Source organism: Nannospalax galili, unplaced genomic scaffold, assembly GCF_000622305.1.
Source record: "Nannospalax galili isolate Female #2095 unplaced genomic scaffold, S.galili_v1.0 scaffold417, whole genome shotgun sequence".
Taxonomy (NCBI): Eukaryota; Metazoa; Chordata; class Mammalia; order Rodentia; family Spalacidae; genus Nannospalax; species Nannospalax galili.
Genome location: NW_008340785.1, coordinates 5134196 through 5143713, shown reverse-complemented (window position 1 = coordinate 5143713; position 9518 = coordinate 5134196). Strand labels below are relative to the sequence as shown.

General features: G+C 39.4%; 1 pseudogene; it reads left to right on the top strand.

Annotated features, from left to right (window-relative positions):
• Positions 1-4879: 4879 nt before the first annotated feature.
• Positions 4880-5140, top strand: LOC108490992 (annotated as a pseudogene).
• Positions 5141-9518: the final 4378 nt, after the last annotated feature.

Sequence of the window (9518 nt, the reverse complement as noted above, 5' to 3'; positions counted from 1 at the left end):
TGAAGGGGTAGCTCTGAGAAGCCTACACAATCAGAATTTCACTTCCATCAACTCCCCCATGAAGTGTCTCTATTTCAAGCTTAGTCATTGGAGATTTGAGGCCTCATTTATGGAATTAACTGAAGGATTACGTGATGCAGCTGCTTTAAGAGGAGCCATCCTGCGTCACCCTCACCCATTCTAAATTGCTCTGTGCAACTGCTTTGTGGTACCACAACGTCAGAAGTCTGGGAGGCTTAGTGGTTGTTCTGTTAACTTTCTATTGCTGTGATAACATCATGACCAAAACCAAGTTGGGCAGGATAAGGGTTTACTAAATCTTATACTTTCAGCCCATCTCTGAAGAAGTCAGGCAGGAACTCAGGACAGGAACCTGGAGAAAGGAATTGGAGCTTGAACCATGGAGGAATGCTGCCTACTGGCTTGTGCTCAGCCTGCTTTATTATATAATCTAAGACTACCTGCCCAGGGGTATCACCACCCACAGTGGAATGGACCCTCCCATATCACTCAACAGTCTGGAAAATGCCTCACAGACATGCCCACAGCCAGTCTGATAGAGGTAATTTCCCAATTGAGGTTCCTTCTTCCCAGGTACCTCAAGTTGACAACCAAAGCCAACTGTGACAGAGCACTATCTATCACATGTAGGACCATGCTTGACCCCAGTTTGATCACACACACACACACACACACACACACACACGCACACACACGAATTAATAATATCTCAATAATATATAACTTTATATCCCCACTTAGTATCTCAGAGTTCTGAGAGAAAAGAACAGTAAGAAACAGGTGTTACTAAGAGATAAATGGATAAAAATGAGGTTATTTAAATGGGAGGGCAGAGGGAGGGTTATACAAGGAAGCTTGGAGATAAAGGGAAAGAAGGAGCTCAAGAGAGGTGGGACCTTTACACTTCTTTACATCTTACAGAAGAGCTGAAATGACCAATGACTGTCTTCTCCACCAGACTCAGAGCTCTGTGAAAAGTGGGGCTGCCTATTACTGCTGTAGCTCAGTGTGGAGCTCATTATCAATGTGAGACAACAGCAGAGAGAGCAGAGGAATGGGGTAACTAGAGAAAAGGAAACAAGGAGGGAAACTAGAAGGAGGAAAGGAAGGGAGACAAAGAGAGAGATGAATCAGGTCTTCAGACCACGGTTCCTACAAAGCTCTTAAATATATGGATTCTTTTAAACTTTATGCCTGATATTATAGCTGTGCTGTCATACCAAAAGTTCCACAAGGATAGAAATCAGTTTAACCGAGGCTGTAATTAAAATCTCCATGAAGAAGTAAGGCCATGTATATTTTACTACAAATATGTTTCCAAGCCTAGTACAATGCCTGACACATGTATTTATTGTATAAATATATGTAATCGTTTTAGGGAAGATTAGAGAAAGGCATTTCAATCATTTCTCTAAAACTTAATCAAGTGAATTGTTTTTATATTATTACAAGAAGATAAAAATATCCTCAGCAAACGGAATACAGGAAGATTATATTCATTTAGATATTACAAGGTGAGAATTTACATGTATAAAGGAGAACAGAAGTAAAGGAAAACTGAATATAAAGAAATGAAATTAAATGCTTTAGTAAAACATTAGAGAGAAACTTATTTCTTCAAAAATAAGGATTAGACAGTTGGAAGGCTGAGTGTAGTGATACATGCCTAGAACCCCAAGACGTGGAAGGCTGGAGCAGGAAGATCACAAACTTGAGACCAGCCTGGGCTATCTAGCAAGATCCTGTCTTAAAACAAACAAACACACAAACAAACAAACAAACAGAAGAACAAAAAATACAGTTGACAAACTAAAAATAACACAATGACCTTTCTCAGCAGAGTACAGTATGGAGAAACTGCCCTAAGAATGCATGGGAAGGGCCCCTGAGCCGGAGCACATGAAGATGCTGCAGACAAAGCAGATGTAACGAAAAAAAGCCAGTGAGAAGAGCAAGCAATGCGTGAACCTGGAGAAGGAAGGAGTCAGGGAATACCGCGGAGGGTTAGCAGTGAGGTGCTGCAGCTCAGTTATTGTGCATCAAGTGGAAGGCCCCTGCTTTACTATTGGAACAATTTGGATGGGTCACTTCCTGGGTATGTGATTTTGCACAAGTTACTCATTCTCTTTGAACTTCAGTTTTTTAATGTATAAAACAAAGACAACGATATTTGCATTTGAATTAATATGCATATAGTTTCTTGCATACAATAAGTACTCCATGCTTTTAAATTCCTTTAATTACTATGATTATTATTGTCCCAGCATCAGAGGTCTTTGGTCACACAGAGGAAAAATCAGAGCCATACTTTTCTCTGCATTTTAATTTTAATTAATTAATTAATTTAATTTTGTTTATTAGTGTATTGCTTGCATGTATTTAAGTGCACCAGTGTCATGCAATGCCCGTGGAGGTCAAAAGAGGGCATTGGATTCCTGGAACCGGAGTTACATGGGTGGTTGTTAGCTGCCATGTGTACTGGGATTTGAACCTGGGTCTTGTGCAAGAGCAGCTGTTGCTCTTAACAACTGAGCCATCTCTCCAACCCCACTTTTGCATTTTTAACCATCTCCTAGATGATGCAGGTGGGGTTCTTCTATGGACCACTCACTCATTGGATCCTTTAGCACCTCTGGCCCTCCTCCACAACCACAGTTCTGTGATATCTCTGAGTAAGCCCTGTGCATACCAAGATGTGACAAGAACCAATCTAGAATACAGATTTTTTTTTTTATGCAAGAGAGAGGGTCTTTCTGTAAGAAAGACTCTAAATGATAACAGCAAAATGACTTTAATGAGACACACTAGCTCAAGTTCTTTCCTTGCAGAAGAATGGTGAGATGAGGAAGTAACTGATGTCCAACAGGGTCACTTGCTCTCTGTGAGGTAGCTGAGCCTGTGACCATCTCCCTTGCTTTTTATAGAATAAGCATTTGATACAGCTGGGCTGGAGTGTTCTTAGAGTGTTACCAACTAGGCCAAAGTGGATCAGCTGTTACTGAGGTCCCTTTAAGCCTTTGTTTGTGTGGCTTGGTTCATTTTCAAGGACAGCATGTAGAAAATATTTGTAGTGTCTCAGCCTGCCTCATCCTGCTAATTTCCCCTGAGATCTGATGCAGATCCCACCCCCATGCTTTGCTATTGAATGTATGGGAAGGCTTTCTCCAGACAGGCTTGTACCACCTGTCTTTATCCTGGGCTGATAAAGGACCATGGGAGTTGGAAACAATAGAGGTTCTTCTCCCGTGCTCAGGTCTGTGTTCATCTAAAGTAGGCAGCAATAAAAGTAGACTGACTCGTATTTCCTACATGTTGCACAGGCTATGAAGAAATGAAAATAAAGAAGAAAGAGGTATGGGGAATTAAATGCAGGGGAAAAAATTAAAAGGAAGTTTTAAAAGGAAGAAGAATTAAAAATTACCAAAAAGAGAATCCCAATTTCATGTCCTCTGGCTCCACAATGTCATAAGAATCTTTTTTATCACTAGGGGGTGTGCATGGGGATAAAATAGGATCTGCTTATGGATACTCTCTTTTCAACCCAGAGCTCCAGGATCTATAAAACAGGAGCAAAGAAACAGGTCTTTAAAGGGACAGAGATCTGAAAAGACAGTTGGGACAGACAAGCCTGTACTTACTACTCCGTCTGCTGGCAGCAAGCACCTGCACGCACGAATTTGTCTTCATGAGTTATTTCAAATCTACACAAAAGTGAAAAAGAATAATAGTTCAAACGATAGTTAATAAAATTGAAGGCTAGCCTACAGGTGCAGATTGCCAGATTTATAAAATAAGTCAGGCTTGACTTCATCTGTGACTACAACACCTCGCTCTGAAGCACAAACATTTTGATGATACAGGGAGAGCAAAGCCAATGCACCTACTCAGAAGAGTTTATGATTCTGGATGACAAAAAGTCACCATCATGACTCATTTCTTCATAAGAAAGAAAAGCAGAAGGCAAAGGCCCCGGGTGGAGACATCTTGCTTAGAGGTCCCATGCAAGCATTCTGAAGCCCCATGCACTGTGCGTGTACAGCAGCTCCTCCCTACCCTCCCACCCCCGTTCCTGATTGATGCACACCACAGAAAGGAGGACAGCAGTGTCCCTTCTCCTCAGGGAGCCAAGACGCGCGCATTGCATGCTGGTTTCAGTATGCAAGTACCGGACCATTCCACCTTCTCTAGAAAGGTGTAGCAATGTAGCAGGCCCTTTATTGCCCATCTCTAAAATGCCTGTGATAAACTGCCCAGTATCTCCTTCCTATCTTAGTGTCAGAAGCTTTCTAAAAATGAGACAGTGTATCTTTTAACATTTCATTACATTTCATCCTGGGTAATTTATTTTAAAATTACTTTTTGTGTGCGTGAGCAATGGCATGTGTGTGGAGCTCGGAGGACAACTTGGGGGAATTGGTTCTCTCCTTCCATCTTGTAGGTCCTGGGATTAAACTCAGGTTATCAGGCCCGGCAGCACGCACCTTTATGCCCTTATCTATTTTACTGGCTCCTCTTCATGGGTAATTTCAAACCTACATGAAAGTGAAAAAAGACCAATAGTTCAAATAATAGTTCAATAAAATTTAAGACTAACCTGGACTACACAGCAGTTTCAAGGCTAGCTTAAGAGTCCCAAAGACCTTGATCTAAAACAAATACACAAAAATTATCTACACATGGCCAACCCAACCTATTGTACCCACCAACCTCTCCCTGTTGCATCATCTCAAAGTACACCTCACACACATTATTTCATTAATAAGTATTCTAGTATTTATTCCAAAAGAAAAAGACCGTTCCTGTATATGAGAACACTGTTAAACCAGGCACAGTGAGGAGAGCAGAAAGTGAGTTAAACATGGGTGATGGTGAGAAGGGCACGATTTCTGTTCAGAAGTGTGCCCAGTGCCACACTGTGGAGAAGCGAGGGAAGCACAAGACTGGACCAAGCCTCCATGATCTGTATGGGCAGAAGACAGGTCAGGCCGCTGATGCCAACAAGAACATAACATCACCTGAGGAGAGGACACAACTGATGGAGGGTTTGGAGAATCCCCAAAAGCACATCCTTGGAACAAAAATGATCTTCTCCGGGATTAAGAAGGAAGGGCAGAGCTAATAACTTACTTTAAAAATGCTACTAATGGGTAATAGCCAGGGCCTTATTTGTTACAAAACAAATTTCTTGTGACTTTTAATCTGTGCCATAATTTAATTCACACACCTGAATTCAGATCATGAATGGATAGCTAACAGTATTTTTGTTGGACAAGTCCTGATTTAAGTAAAACTTTCTTGTAAAGTGAATATCTTTTTAAAAAAATTATTCCTATCCCATAAATATCACTGCTTTACATTTCTAAAGAGATTATTGGACTTGATTAGCATTGTTCAACTTTTCACAAAGATGGAGAATGCCTCCTTAAAACCTATTGAAGATTGGTTTTATGCTCTTTAGACAGCTGGTTATATGTATATGCCTAAACACTGGAGGGATTCTCTTCACTGTCCCAGAACCAAGCAAGACTCACCTGTGCTTTGGTGTGTGTTCACTGACTGGTTACAGGCAGTGCTTAAAGATAAGGAAGCTACTATCAATATTGGTTTTGACTTTGCCAATTTAATTAGAGTTTCCTATAGCAAAAGATGTTGCCTTTTACTGCTGAAAGGCATTTATTGTGGTTTACGTATAATATCAAATAAAGAATATTTAACACGTCTAAAAATACCAAATGACAGACAAAAATAATCTACAAACAATCATTGATATTGAATATGTAGTAAGTGTTGAAATCCCACTTCTCTGTAAATGCCATGTTTTAATAGTTTGAGTTAATTCCCAGATATGGCCCAACTGTATTTAATTGCCATGTCTCTTAGGACAGTTTGTTCCACAGATTCCTGTTCCTTCCCTCCTTTCTCTTGCAGTTTATTGTCTTGTGAAATTTTCTTCATCGTGGATTTTTCTGTTTGCATCTCTGGTATGTTTTAACAATATTTTGGTTCTCTGAATATTAAAATTTGCATATTGATATTATATACTGGCACTTGGGCCTATGGGCTTGCTAGGTAGAAGCTCACTTTTTTCCAGCAAGAGCACTTCCACTGGGGCTAGAGAGATGGGTCAGTGATTAAGAACACTGGTTGTTCTTGCAGAAGATCCAAGTTTGAATCCCAGCACCCACATGACAGCTAACAACTGTCTGTTAACTCCAGTTCCAGGGGATCCTATGGCCTCTTCTGTCCTCCGCCAGCATTGCATGACCTGGGTGCACTTACATGCAGGCAATACACTCACACACATAAAATTAAAAAATGATAAATAAAAAATAAATAAATAGAGCACTTCCGTAGGTGGTGGTCTTGCTTCTGGGGTGTGTAATCACTGCTTGTTTCTGATAGCAGCTGTTGATGCCGAAAGCCTAAACAGTTATTGGAATTGGCAAATAATGATATTCTAATCCTATATTTCTTCACTTATTTGTTAACTATAATGCCTTCTGCCAGGATAGTTGTATGTGGTTACCCAGTGACATTGTTTAGGAAATAAAGCTAAATAATTATTTTTGTTGTTTTGTTTTGTTTTGAAAGAGGGTCTCACTATGTAACCCTGGCTGTCCTGGAACTTGCTATGTAGACCAGGCTGATCTTGAACTCACAGAGATCAATCTGCCCCTACCTCCCAAATCCTGGGATTAAAGGTGTGTGCCACCATGCCCCGACTAAATAACTAATTCTTAACCTTTACTTGCTAATCATCAAAATAATGACGTGATTCCCCAGAATGCTCTACAGATGACCAACTACTTTTGTTTGTAGTCATGCTGTAAAAATAACTTTAAGGTCAGTTTTAGAATGGCTGGAATTTGACACAATTAACAGGTTTCTACAAATTATAAATTTTCCTTTTCACATTCTCATTACCCTTGACAATGATGCGCATTTATTTCTTAACCTTTTATTTGGATAGGTTTCTTCCTTCATTCATCATGAGGGTACAAAGTCTTCCTTGCAAAATCTTAAACATTTACATATACTACATTATCTGTTCCTCAGTCTCACATGCAAACCTATTCATCCATGCTTCTGGTAAACAATGCCTATTGAGTGCCGGCCAATGGCCAGGTATGGCAATAAAAGACACAAAACTTACTCCTGTTTTCAAGGTCAACTTCCCTCTTTCAGGTTCCTTTCACCTCCCCAGTTTCAGGTCTCTTTCTTCTCCAAAGTGCAGGTGTCAGTTTTGGAGCCTCTGAGTTTTGGTGATGAAGCTGTGTTTTGGCTGGAAGTTGACAGGAAGCTGAAATGCATAGGGCAAAGAAAGAGCTAGACATATTATTTTTTTCGGAGCTGAGGACCGAACCCAGGGCCTCGCAGTTGCTAGGCAAACATTCTACCACTGAGCTAAATCCCCAACCCATCTAGCCGTATTTTTATATAGCGTGTTGTACATACATGGTAGCATAACCAGTAGCTGAGCAAGGAAATCTGAGGCCAAATCTATGTTCCTAAAAGTAGAATCGCATAACCAATAACAGACACTTGTGTGCTAAATGCTCTGGGCCCTGAGATCCAACTTATTGTTTTTGTTAATACTTGGTTACTCTGGCTAAATTAGCATTTCTTAATATGATGCATATTTAAACCTCCAGGGTACTTTATAAAAACTGATGATGTCAGGTACACAGAAGAATAAACAGTACTTCTGTAGATTGAGAATTGGGACTGTCTTAAAAGCTTTCCGGGTGATTCTGATGTGCAACCAGACTCGAGAAGAGCCTGTATTAAACAAACTTGATGGTAAGTAGACTGATCGAATGACGCAAGTTCTCAATACTGTCAGTAGAGGGCAGCACTGTCCCAAAGTTTAAAATCTTGGTCTCTGCACTAGTCTGATTTATTTTTCAGCATTTTAAACTAATTCCCCAACTTTTATTAAACTGATTTTTGTTTCAGAGCCATATAAGCTTTAACCACTATTTTATAAATTTTAAATTTATTAAAATTAAAAAGGTTAGTATAGATTCTGGTGTTTTGGTTGTTGTTGGTGGTGGTTTTGTTTTTGTTTTTGTTGTTGCTGCTGTTGTTCTTGTTTTTGAGACAGGACGGAGTCTCATGTTGTCCAGGCTGGCCTCAAACTTACCATGTGTCCAGGCTGTCCCAAAACTCTTGATCCTTCTGCTTCAACCTCCCAAGTGCTAGGATTATCGTTGTATACCACACCTGCCTTGAGACTACATTATTTCAAAACAACATTATATAAAATTACATATGAACAGCTCAAAATTACCACCAAGTGAATATCACTTCAGTTTTTAGTGAAAATTTGAGGAAATATGTCCAGTTTTGGCAAATTGCATGTTAATTTTAAAAATAGCACGAGCTGTTAGCATGGTTGATTTTCAATCCTAGAAGCTCAAAGAGCAAAGAAAAGGTCAGGAAATAATTTATAGGAATATATTTCACATTCTTGTATCAATATCTGTGAAACAAAAAAATGTTTACATTCTTAATTAGATTCAGCAGATGGAAGAATTCTTGAGTTAACAACCCAGCCTGATTTTATACAAAGCTTCTCACTTATTTAAGACATATAGAAAATGCATGGTATTTTGAAGTAGCTTGACCTCTGGCTATACACTACTTTAATATCAGGAGGGACCTAAAATAATATGTGTGGTTTTTCTGATAAAGATTAGATGGAAAGTACTTGTGTCTGAAATTTTCTTAGGAAGGAGAGAATGTAGGCATCAACCTGGCAGAATGCTATTTGAAATGCTATATTAGACTTTCCCAGCTCTCATGTTATCAAATAGATCTTTCTTGTCTTTCACTTTCATTTGTTGTAAATATATAATTTTATTTTATCTAAATTATTTCTAAAGTATTTTATTTATTATTTTTATCTTATATGCATGAGTGCATTGCCTGCATGTATGTGAGTGCGCCCATGTCGTGCAATGCTGCAGAGGTCAGAAGAAGGCTTTGGATTCCCCTGGAACTGGAGTTAAGGAGGGTTCATAGTCGCCTTGTGGGTGCTGGGAATAGTACCCAGGTCCTCTGCAAGAGCAGTCAGTGTTCTTAACCGCTGAGCCATCTCTCCAGCCCTGTAAATATATAATTTTTAAAAGTGGGATCTCTTTTAAGCTGAAAAATTATCACAACAGAAGTCTAAAACTTCACCAAGGATGGCATTTTAGAACAAGACGAACTAATTATACCATTAGTCTGAGTACTGAGTAAATCTAGTTCTCTGAAAAAGTGACATGGTTGAAATCAGCAAAATTAAAATACTTTCTCTTATTGTTACATACATATATGTGGTCACTTGTATATAGAAACCATCCTCATATACACATATATACTAGTCTCATCCCTGATCTTTATGTTTTTACTGTTTTAGATACAAGATCTCCCTAGGTAGCCCAGGCTGGTCTCAAACTCATGACCTTCCTGATTCTATGTCCTGAGTCCTGGGATTACAGACATAGAACACT